This window comes from Pleuronectes platessa, chromosome 13, assembly GCF_947347685.1.
Source record: "Pleuronectes platessa chromosome 13, fPlePla1.1, whole genome shotgun sequence".
NCBI classification, from domain to species: Eukaryota; Metazoa; Chordata; class Actinopteri; order Pleuronectiformes; family Pleuronectidae; genus Pleuronectes; species Pleuronectes platessa.
The window spans coordinates 9,909,995-9,922,492 of record NC_070638.1 but is presented as its reverse complement, the minus strand read 5'-3'; the positions used below and the strand labels follow the sequence as shown (position 1 = coordinate 9,922,492).

At 42.8% G+C, this 12,498-nt stretch overlaps 1 long non-coding RNA gene across 3 annotated transcripts in view; it reads left to right on the top strand.

Annotated features, from left to right (window-relative positions):
• The window catches only part of LOC128453997 (uncharacterized), a 90,757-nt gene that overhangs the window by 43,872 nt on the left and 34,387 nt on the right, over nt 1-12,498 (top strand). The window contains exon 3 of one of the 3 annotated variants that reach the window (XR_008341577.1): nt 8,388-8,511. The exons of the other annotated variants lie outside the window; for them this stretch is intronic. This is a non-coding gene — a long non-coding RNA (uncharacterized LOC128453997). Of the gene's footprint in view, nt 1-8,387; nt 8,512-12,498 lie in introns of those variants that run through there. 3 annotated transcript variants of the gene reach the window in all.

Below are 12,498 nucleotides of genomic sequence, written 5' to 3'. Positions count from 1 at the left end.
GCACACTAGAGGAAAGAAAAAAAAGACAAAAAGCTAGTAATTCTCCTGTAAATGTATAATGCATAATCGCTTAACAGACCTTGATCATAGGAACAAATAATGCATGAGCAACATGGCCTCCCTGCTTTGCAAGGGAGCCTATATGTTCCACTCGCTCACTCACATTTGTAGCAATATGTCACTACCAGCAGTTAGACAGGGCCTGCCAAGCTCCCCGGACAGGAAATATGAGGATGGTGATTTTACTTAACAGCTCATTTAGCATTCATGTATAGTACCTTTAGCCCAGGTTCCTAATGGCCTGCATCCCCCAAGATTTGTCAGAAGATGTATGAAAATGCAAATATGTCAGCAGGAAGTGCGCCCAGCTCTCTCAGCATGGAGACAGATTTGATAGCATTGCAGTTAAAATTCCAGCTCAAGTGGGAGTCTTAAGCCGGAGAGCACTGAGCTGCTGGATCGCACCTTATCCAACAGTTCAGGGCGGAATCTGCAGGAACACTATCATAACAATGTCAGGGAAAAAAGACGAGAGCATAAATTAAAGCGCATGGATGTTTACGACTGTTCTGAATAAGCGCCGTTTGGTTTATAATGTCACTTCCTACGCAGCGTTTACACTTCCCCTGTTACTGTCTGCTGTGATGTATAGGTATTAATCAAAAAGCCACTCTCTGTCATAGCAGGCTTCAATAATGTCAAATGCTGTTATGATATTGTCTGGAATTGTTTCTCTGTCTTCCCTGAAGGGAACGTTTAAATATGGATTTTCAAAACCTTCATAGCGATTTAATAAACCATCAAATGTGTGAGCAATGTTAATACAGTGGGATAACAGGATATTAACAGTAAAATTATTTCATTCTCGTATAATGACTAATTTAGGTTGTAATATCAAGGCTATCCAGAAATAGCAGGAATGATAACTGACCACTGGAATCCCATTTAGTCCGGAAATTGTAATTATGCTTCATTACAAATTAATTAGTTGACCTCAGCCACATGAAACTCTGTGTGCTATTTCACCAGTCTGATTCCATCTCTCCTGATTTAGCCTTTTCTATATCAGGAACAGAATGTGATTAAAAACTTGCTTTGCCGTTTTGGGCCACACAGTTGGGTTGTGGTTCATTTCGGAGGTTGTCTAAATATTGTTCCTACAGGGCTGAGATCACTCAGATGGGTCAACGGGAGCTGACCCCAGGATCAAATGTTGGACTGGCTAGTTTCATCATGTTGAGAATAAGACACCTCAGTCAGTTAAATATAAAGCAATCACAGCACGGGGTTTCAGAGCTTATACGTGTTAGCAGTGAAGATGATTGAACAGAAGTAGTTTTGGTTTTGAATGATTTCATTTTCTTCAGCGGTGGGGAACCTCCTGCCTACTGACAGCTACCTTTTAGAGTAAATCAATTCCAACACCTTAAATGTCGAAGTGAAAACGTTTGACTATTCAATGTGTCTTTATTTGCTAAGTACTGATGATTAGATCTTCAAGTTCTTAAAAAAAAAATGTAGAAATTGCAAAGATTGTATCTCCTCCCACTTGGAGAGAGTCACTCTGGTGGGCTGTGGGTGTATTACACCTATAGATTATATGTAGATCTTAGAAAAAAGATGGATTTACAGCTTTTAAAGATCCGACTACAATGTGGTTCAAATCATCTCCCGAGGTGAATTTCTAACCGTATCTGATGCTTCTTAGTTGCATTTGCCCTTTTGATGTCACAACCGTTTGTGTAAATGTGGTATGAAATTAGCACATGGTGATTATGCGGTAAGTGCAGAACATTCCCAGTGAGGTGTGTGGCTATTTCCTGAGTACAATGGGGCTCTTAGAGTCACAGATAATGTGCAATATATGAAATTGTCCGAGATGTAGCTTTGTTTTCTTTGGATTAAAGTGGCGTTTGTGTATATTTTCATGAAAAGCCACAGGGTAACCTTTCGGAGAACTTTTAATCACAGTTGTTTGTGGATTGTATTATCCTTTCAGGGCTAACAAATCCCCCCCGCCCTGTGCATGCACACGCACACATTTGCAGCCACATTCAGCCCGTGCAAACGCAGTCGATAAATCAGCAAACCTGAAAACAAGTTGCTCCTCCGCTTGTTTTTGTTCCTGCCTCCGTAGCAATCCACTTAATTACATCTCTCTGACTGTAATGTCCCTCCTGTTTGTGTATGAAGCGGAGAAGTCCATGGCTATCCTTTGCCTGTGTATTATTAGCGGCACACATACAGCAGGCCACACATGCACAGGGAGCAGAGAAAACTGGAGGGCATTGCCCCCCTGTCAGACAATTAGTTTACCACGGGCTCCTAATGGGTTCGCTGTCGTGCTGTGCTAAGATTTAGGGTGAGAGCCAACCCAGCTCTCACCAGAAACAACACAGACAACACTGGTTTCTTCTGGACGGCTAAAACAAAGAGTGGGAAACACTACTGGGCTTTCCTTAGTGTCATCAGTTAGTATTGCTGTGTAATATGTGGACGTCCACTGTCGGTTCCAGTCTTCTTGTCAGCAGATGTCGGCTGGATCGCTGCCAAGCAGATCCACAACAAGTGGTTTTCCATTTCACTGCGACTGCACTGCACACACAAACAAGGTTCTAGGATGCTCCCTTAGTTTTATAGAAGCTCACACTCCACTACCGGCAATTATACTAATGCGTTCACCATTGTTTTGAGAAGAGCCTGACGGATTTATTGATTGGTGAAAAATAATCGGTAGATAAAATATAAGCCTTTCCCAGAAAAATCCCCTGGGATTTAACATGTTTTTGCTATTTACAATATTTATTCACATCTTTACAATAATCTGGATTTTTACTCAAATTTTACATTTAAATCTTGTTTAGTTTGATAATTTTTTATATATTAGGTCAAATTTGTGTTTTCTTTCTATATATAGGAATCATTACAGAAACCTTTTAGGCAATATCTGTATTGTAAATTTGTTATTGTCTAATATCACAATCTAGATTCATATCGGTAAAGTCTGTTTAAGTCCACATGATTACATCAAATTGGTCTGAATTACAGTTTCCACTGCTGTCCAAAAGTTAAGGAGGAATAATTCTCCCACTTCATTAGAAGTTTCTTTTTTACAACTTTTGGCATTAAGAGAAAAGCTGAAGTGGCAGTGGAAGTCATACCGAGAGTTACAAACGGACACAGGCAAGTTACTCTGTGTGACATGTCAAAAAGTCAGACTTTTAATGACTCCTTCAAGAGTTGACTTGAGGTGAAGGAGTGAAAATACACTAGTTCGAGACCGGCTCTTGACCGGATTGCAAAGCTTCCCACGGTTCTCACTCGCTTGGAGCACACTGTGGGAGGTATATTAATCACTAAAGCTCAGTGTTGCTGTGGCCACACCAGCACACAAAATCCCCCTTTGCTTTTATACTGAGCCCTTCTTGCTAGTTTTTATAAGAGTCAGTCTTCAGTGACACACGGCAGAGTGTTGATATTGACACAGTGCTCAAAGGACGAGTGTGTGTCTGTGTAAAGTTCAGGCTGGGCCTCAGGTTTTGTGAGTTCAAACCCTTTTTCCCTCCTTGTGCACATTCTGGCAGAATCTCCCCGAAGATAAACACCTTCCTTTTCCGACAGATACCACACATTCTGAATCCCACCCCCGAGTCCTCGGAGTGAGAGCTGCCGGGGCGAGATGAGCAGCGTGATAATGTTGAACAGCTCATTTGAACATTTTAGTGCAAAAAGAACATTTTACTTGGTGAAGTTTCGCGGCTGCAGGACAGAACCACGCACCGCCGGCCAACACTTTTCCATTTGAACACATCTCGGCTGGAAGTGCAGCGATGTTAAGAGGGAAATTTAACTTCTCTCAACAGAAACTAATCTTTGCTCTGCTGTGTCTTGTGCGATTCCCTGGTTGGTTAGCGAGCGCTCAGAAGATGTAGTCAAAGCTGACAACTTTTGGTTGCGGTGTAAAAAAAACTGTTCGCAGCTGTAAAGCCTGGTCTAAAAATAACCCTAATGTTTCTTTTCTTTCTCTCCTCTTCTCCTCCACTTGTTTTGTCAAGTGGGAGGACAGTTAGTTTCTTTTTTTTTTCTCAACGCCTGGGCATGGCCTCTGAGTTGGGAGCTTGCTCAACTTGATCCGCTTTTTTCATTCCCTCTGCTTGCCAATTTTCCTGACAAGTGAAGCAGAATGCAGACAGAGGGAGCGAGGGGAACGGGGGTTTGCGGCTGACGCAAAGGCATGATAGTCCGTCTCGGCTGCTGTCTGTGACGCCTGCGCTCACCCTTTAAGCCCCCCCCCCCCAAACCCACCCACCCACCCGCCCCCCTTTTCCCACCCCCCTTCACCCCCTGCACTCCCCCAAGCCTCACCAGAACAGGGTTTTATCATCTGTGATAAAGTAGCCATGGTCTGGGAGGAATCAGCCCTGGATGTTTATTACATTAGGTCAGTGCGTACTAATGGAGAAACTCCTACAGACCATGTCATCGCCACAGGGCAACAGGGTGGTGGATAGAAAGCCGTATTCCTCTTCCCTCCCTCCCTCTTTTTCTTTTTCACACAGACCAAACACACTTGAATACAAACAGCGCTGGAAAGGTCACAATTAAAAAGCTGACTACAACCTAAGCATATGCAGTTTATTTGATTGTGAGTCATTTGGAAATAAACAAGAAATTCAGCATTTTGTCTCCTCTTCACGTTCAGGTTCCATTTATTGGGTGGCCACGAATAAATAGGTTGAAAATACTGTTCATCCTATGATAATGTGTGAATGTGTGTTTGTGTGCGTATTGTGTGATGTATGGTCCTTACACCATATGCTTTTGGTGTAAGAAACGCACAGATTGGGTTTAGGCGCTTATTTTACACATTTGGCTGCCGCGTCTTTATTTTAATGTTATTTTTCAAATCTAATCATTGAGTTTTCATCATCGACACCAGGTCTGAAGCTGTATGCAGTACATGTGATGCTGCTTTATTTATTCCTCTATATCGCTTTCCCCCTAGCTCAATCTCTTTTTTTAGTGTAGCCCAGAATATCCACTGTAACAATAAAACAGTTAATGAGCTGTTCAGACATTTAAAGCTACTTTGGGTCTGACATCTTGTTTTCAGGGACAAAAACCCACATTTTTCTACCGAATAATAAAACTGTATCAAACTACAGTGGCCGTTTTATTGTCACATAAATATCAAATGAGTTTTTAATAACCCCAGATAATAATAATAATAATAATAACTAGGATTTAAACACTGCCTTTCAAGGTACCAGCAAGGCCAGAGTAAGGACAACAAATGTGCAACAAAATTGAATATTATATTTGTATATGTATATACTATATTTGTCCTGTGAGAGTGTTATAATGAGTCTAATCTTTTAACACAACATTCAAGGTCTCTAGTTGCTGTAGCTTCAGTGTCGAGCTGTGTGCAGCGCTCTTAACCCCGATATCACTTACTCTCGCTTTCAGTCTCTTTTGCTCCCACACAAACACACTGACTCAGCAGCACCCCGAGAAATTCTGCCCATTAAAAGGTCCATAATGTTATTACTGACCTCTGAAGGCAGGCAGGGTTCAAGTAATCTTCCCACAAAGTTTGGGTTAAAGTTGTTTTGTACATACACACACCCTCAATAGGTTTAAAAAATTGCCTGATTATGCCAGAGTGCAAGATAATGAAACAAACCGAGAACAGACAATAATAATAGCAATGCTTGATTTTGATAATTGATTACGATGATGATTAATAAAACCGTAATCTAATGCTTGAACCAGACATTTGGCATTGCAGATCTCTGCTGGGAAAGAGTTAAGAAGATGCGTACACAGTTTCACAAATTCCTGTCCACCAATTCCAAATTTGCTGTTGAGAAGTGCACAGGATCCATATGTGGAAGAAATGAACAACAACTAAATAGAGTATTCTATTCGGCAGTGGACTGATGCACGTTTGCAGTTAAAGCTGGTCTCTGAGTTGAATATTCTGCTGTTGACTTTGCTCTGACTTGCTGTGTTCAGGTGACTTAGAAAGCGTCGGCTGCCTACTCACCTGAGGGCCACAATTAGCATCGAGCAGCTGCTTGGTTTTCTGTGCCATGACAGTTCACACTCTGTGGGCAGACTGTCAGTCTTGGAAGATGAGCCACACAGAGTGATAAGCCTGCCTCTCTGCTTCCCCAGCTTCAGTCTTTTCACGCTTTGTGCAGGATTTGCTAATGCATGCAAAGCAGCAGCACACCTTCGACTCAAGCTGTATGTTAAGTGGCAGCCTTGCTTCCTGGAGCAAGCCGCACATTAAAGTGACTCATTCGTTTTCATCAGTGTGCCATTGGATGGAAACAGTACTTTACTTTTTAGCTGCTCGTTGAACCCCCCCCTTTAAAAACAGACGGGCACTGGCCTATAGGTAACCCTGGCCAGTGCAACATCAAGGGCCCTGGTGGCACCGTTAATGAGGGACGAGCTGTGTGTGATGTGAATCATAGAGAGCTGCTCCATGCTGCGCTGAGCTCACAGTGTTTTAATGATTATTAAAGTCAGACAAGGCCTGGACAGATGGTTTCTCTTGAGGCATTCCCTGTTAGGAGCAACTGTCAAAAGTGAAACCAGTTACCTAAAATTATCTATTCTCACATAACCACCGCAAAATCATAATCATTATAAAAATGTGCCGGCTGGCAGATAGAGGAGGAGGATAAATGTTCCTCCTGCTGAATTCAGCCTGAGCTCTTATTATGATGTCTGACATTTTTCAGAGAAATTAGACTCCCTTTGGAAAGCAGGCAGACTGAGTTAATAGGTGTTTAGTCCAGTGCTGTGGCCCGGCTATCTGCGGGGTCACTGCTGCTCCGGGTGAAGAATTAAGTCAGATAAAAAGCCTGTTCCTACTTGCAGCCATTCACGCCTCTCTCGTCTAGGGTCTATAATAATCTACAATTAATAAATCGTCATGAAATCAATTTGCAATGTGAAAAGGCCCATTTGTTGTGGTTCGAGATGCTTTTGCGCTCCACGATTGAGAGATGTTGATCGGTCCGTTGGGTTGCATCCGCCCTGGTGGACTGATAATTAAGTCTGTTCCAAACAGCCAGTAGACTGAAAGTGACACCTTTCAAACCACATTTGTATCCTCCTGCATCAAAATAAGGTGTCAATGGACAATAATATCACACTTTGATACTTGCTGCCTCTTTCTTTTTTTTATTTTCCTCCACCAAAGATGTTATGTTTTGCACTCATGTCAATGTGTTTTTATGGTTGTCTGCAGGATTACATAACAAACTAACACCTCCCCACAAAAATGTCTGGAAGGATCGGACATTGCCAAGAAACAAGCTTTCACTTTTGGAGTGGATCTGGAAAAAAAGGGGTGAATCTAGGAATTTTGTATCACTTTCTTTACCATTGCTAAAATAGGGCATTTTTGACATTGTTCCCAATATCCCAGGGAGTAATTCATGGATCTTGATGAAAAAGATCAGGCATATTAAGGGGACTGATTTCTTTGAGTGAATGCATTTTGTTCAGTTTGATTGAATTAAAAGGGACTGTTGGGCCTTGATGGAGGTTTGCGCCCTACCACTACACAAAAACAGATTTCTGGTTGTTTTTTTTACCATCTTGAGAGCGGGATTATAACATTTTCACAAATTTCCCAGGGAATAATTCATAATGAAAATAATCAGGCATATTCATGGCACTAACATCTAAGAGTTTGTGGCTTTTCTCCGTACGGTAACAAATAGGAACTACCAATGTGTAGCTGAGATAATGTGGATTCTGTTTGCATGTATCTTAGATAGTTTGGCAACTATGTCCAAATGAACATGACGGATTTGGTGCAGAATTTAAGGGGTCTAAGGGGATCTTGGTGGAAAAATGCACTCTACTGAGAGCCATTGTAGTTCCTCTTTTCTTGCAGGGGCTAAATAGCATGCTTCCACACAAGAGGCAGAGCTCAACAATGCCATAGTTATATTTAATCATGTATCGTTAGTGGAGAAGGTGACAAGCAAAAGGCGATGGAGTTAAACTCTAACTGAACAACAGAGGGGAAAACAAGCAGCAACACTTACATATTCAGTCACAACCTTTCTGCAGGTGTGAGTACGCCTGACACACACTCACACGCGCAAACACACGCTAACACAATAACCTCCAGTCACGGAGCAGGATGTACAGTAGCATGGTGTGTGATTGTGCTATATAGTCATACAGCCGCTGTGCAATATATGAATCTGTGTTCACATAAAAAAGGTGTGGAGACGCCTTCAAAGCAGAGCTAACAAAGGATCACCGTAAGCGTTATGTACAGTATCTGCCGGTGCAGGTACCCGCCTCGGCTCCTCCGCCTGTGAACCCCCCCCCCCCTCTCTCTTTCTTTCCAGGGAGTGAAGGTGCATATCAGCTCAGAGGGAAACATGTTGCAACTGTAACAAAACAAACAGGATGAATCTCACCAGCAGAGGCAGTGGCGCAGAGACAAGCCTGACAACAGCCGCAGGAGCCAGCGAGTACACTGCACTCTCCCTAATCAAGCATCCTCATGAAAGCACTGTCACTTGTGTTCCGACAGCAAAGGGGGGGGTGAGACTAGGGGTTTCAGGTAGGAAATAATAGGAAGAAAAATGAGGGAAAATTCTCCTTTATTATTTTTTTTCTTTGTGCAGCCAGTCTGTAGGGGTTGTGCAGGGGGATGGATGTATTAAAGGAGCAAAATGCAACAGAGCAGAGTGAGTAGGAAGCAGGGGTGTGTGTGCTGTCTTCCGAAATGTTCATTCATTGTTGTGAATATCTAACCAACAATAACTAAGTCAAGGTGAACACAGATTTTTTTTTTTTTTTCAATTTGCCAGAGCCTTAATTCATTATTACAGATAACAATAAATAAAAGGTTTTCTTTTGTCTGACCTTGGCGAGTAGAAGAAAAAGACACTTTGCAGAGGATCTGAGTTCAAATGGACTCACCTGAGTAAAAACTAATCAGCAGCAAGAGCTGTGGGGACATTTTAAGTTCAAAGCCAACATTTTTTTTATTTTATGTTCACCAAACAATAGGGTTAGATTGTTATCTGTCGGATCAAAGCAGAGCTATTCATGATCACAGTCAGAAATTCCTCCCTTTGAAGTGACCTCTCTGCAAACACGGGAAAACGACCAACCTCCCAAATCGTAGAACGGAGGAAAATTCATCTTCCCTCAAACATTGCAGTTTGTTGAGGTGTCCTCATTGCTTGTTTTTAAGGGTGATTACCAAATTCCCTCAAGTTCATTTCCACCTAATGTATTTATTTATAAAGGCTATCAGCATCCATTAGCCTTACTTAAAAATCTTATTGAAAGCCTCTCTTAAAACCGTATCCTTAAAAAAAAAAAAAAGCCTGGTACTTGGCCCACAAATATGAAACCAACATCTTTTTTCGATTGCGTTTATTGAACAGCATGTGTCTGCCTCACGTAAAATGTGACTCTGCTGCTGTTCTGTGCTCTTTTAATTTAATCAAGTTCTATTGTAAGACCTTCATTCATGGAAAATACTTATTCCATCTGTGTTTTTAATTCTTTGTGACAGTGAGGCATCAAAAGCGGGTGACCTTCTGTGCTCATTCTTTTTTTCCTCCCCTCTTTCCCTTTAAGGGTCTTATAATGGCTGGTTTTAACTGCCAGTGAATTTCAATGGCTCTTTTAAATCACAGTAACTCAAGGTTCAACATTAACAATTTATTATAAATAATTACATTACAACTATTTCTATGTGAAGTGTCCTTCCTGATTTCATTTAAAAAGGAGGTTTTCTAACGGTATTTAAACAAGCTGATAAGAGCAGCAGCTCTGGCAGAATGTTTGCACAGTGCATTCGGACCATATGTGCTTTTCATGTAAAGCATATCTGTTTTACATTAAATGAGCGAGTGCGGATTTGTCTGAGGGTTTTTCTCCATTTGCCAAAGTTTTTCTGCCGAACGCAAAAAGTTATAGCCGAACAAACTCCCCTGGATTTCCCCTACTGAGTCGTGCCAGCGTCTCTGCCCAACAATATGGAAAAAATGTACCTCAAACCACATGGTCCCTCAGTGCAACCGCTGAAAAATCAAGATGTCATTCTTCTTGCTGTAACATTACTAAGCCGTGTCGTGCATCATAACACAAACCATCAACTCCCTTTTCGAAGGGAATGAAACATGAAACACAATCTAACTGCGTTACACTCACTCTCTATAAGTCATTGGCACATATATACAGTAAAAGAGATGCTTTTTTATATGCTTTAATATCTTTCGAGAATTCAAGTCATCTAAGTTTCATCGATATCGTATATTTCCCTTTCATTTGTGTTACTGTGTTAAAGGACAAGAAAATGACGTTAAATAGCCATTAGCCGCCGTCAGCAATCAGCCTGTAAGTGAAGCAAGGGCAACTTTTCTGTTAGAATAACAGGGACTTTGAGACAAAGTCCGACATGTGTAGGTAAAGGCCATGTTTATAGATCTCAGCCTCGCTGTGGTATCAATGTCCTCATCAGTGCCGGAGAGACTGGAGTGAACCTGGTCTGCCTCTCCACCCAAATCCTTCAAATCCCGGCGAGCTTTTCAAAGTCAAATTAAACATTGTTCAAATTTAGCTTCTCCTCCCTCCAGCAGAAGGAAAGTTGACTTTTCTTCCTTCCCACCAGTGCAAAAATGTAGAGCAACAAACTCGCTGTAAAAATAAAAATAAGGTTCGTGTGAGGAGATGAAAGAAAAACTTTGCAACATCTGGCGAGCAGACGCTCGCAGGTTAAGGTAAACAGAGTGTCCTTTTATGGTGGTGCTCCGACCCTCCGACAGAATCAGAGGTATGATGTGGAACACCTTCAAAGGAGCGAGGGCCCGGCACATCTTGTTTCAATTTATCCTCTCACTGGCAGACATGCTCTTTGGCCATAACATACTCCCACAAAGAGGATACCAGGCATATGCTCGTACAATCACTCATTGATAGTGAGCCACTCACAGAAACGGGCACCGTCTCAGACACAAAAGCTTTTGTCTCGGTATTTATTTCATTCCGTGCAGACGCGTACACCCAGACGCTCAGATATTCGCTAACCCGCACATTTCCACCCGTGACCTTCTGTGAAACCAGGGCGGGAGTAGATTAATTAGTTCATGGCCAACCCCCGAAAACCAGCCTCGTGCCAGGCCTGCATGTCAGCCTGTTCAACATCTGGCACCGGGCATCTGGTGCCATACATCAAACTCTGCTCGTCCACGTTTGCCTGAGTGTTGGCCCGATCAAACTAACTTCTAAAACTAACATTTGCTTTGCAGCGGGGAAGAAGGGGGACTGCAAGGAAGGCCAAACGCAGAACAGGTTCTCTAACCTGGTTTTGAAAGGTCACCGTCAGTCCAGGAGGTGCAGCTGGACTTATTTTTGTTTTTAAGGGAGCAGAATATCGAAAGAGAAGAAAATAGAGCACAGGGATCCTGGCTCATCTGTCTTTTTTTTTACGCTCGTGTATATATATAACCAATTTCAACCTTAGGCTCCCAGCTCTCGTACCCCCAGCTGCTCCGCGCATACCCCCTTTGCCAAAGTCTTTGATGTGACTAGCTGAAATGTCACGAACCTACAAGCGCTCCAACCTCTTAGAAAGCTCTAATGAACAGGATAAAAACACAACCCCTAAATCAATGAGCAGGCAGCAGGCAGCAGCAGCAGCAGCCCTCTAGCTGTCACACAGATATCAGAGAGGGTCTGCCCTCCATGCTGAAGCTGCAGGAGAAAAACACGCTCCCCCTGTGATAATAGGTAGCAGGCTTTAGGCTGTTAAACTGGGTCACTTAGTTGTGCCTGCATCTGTGGAGCTCTCTGAATTTCTCCTCTTCTCTCCTCTTACATCTCCTATCTTCTTTCTTTCTCTCCTCTCTTCTCCTCTCCTCTTTCCTCTCCTCTCTTGTCCTCTCATCTCCTCTCCTCTTTCCTGTCCTCTCCTCTCCTCGCCTCGTACCCCTGCTTTCCTTTCCTCCTCTTATCTCTCCTCTCCTCTCCTCTCCTCTCCTTACCCTGTAGAGCCTTTTTTTAAATGCTCACCCTCCAGCGAGAGCGCTCCTCTGTAGCCCTGCCACCCTCCACCCCACTCCCACGCCTGATAAGCCTAACTACATTCTTCCCCAGCGATACCACCGAGTGTTCCTGCTGCCGGTCGTGCAGCACATTGTCAGACGTCCATGTTGTCGTGGTCATAAAGCAGCTTGACAGCCCCCTTTTTGAACAGAGCTTTCTATCGGTCGGCTCGCGTGTGGTATTTCATTATCGTGTTTCATTGAGCTCTCGGTTCTCCTCGCTCGGTAATGAGAGGAGGAGATGGTTACCTCTGCTGCATCTCTCTCTGTGTGCACGCTGCCACCCTCAGTGGTGGAGTATAATTGAAAGATTTTTTCGAGGGATCAATGAGATTAGGGATTTTAGTTTATTCCTCTGTCGCTCTGGATTAGTGGCCCTTTTATATCTGCCTTG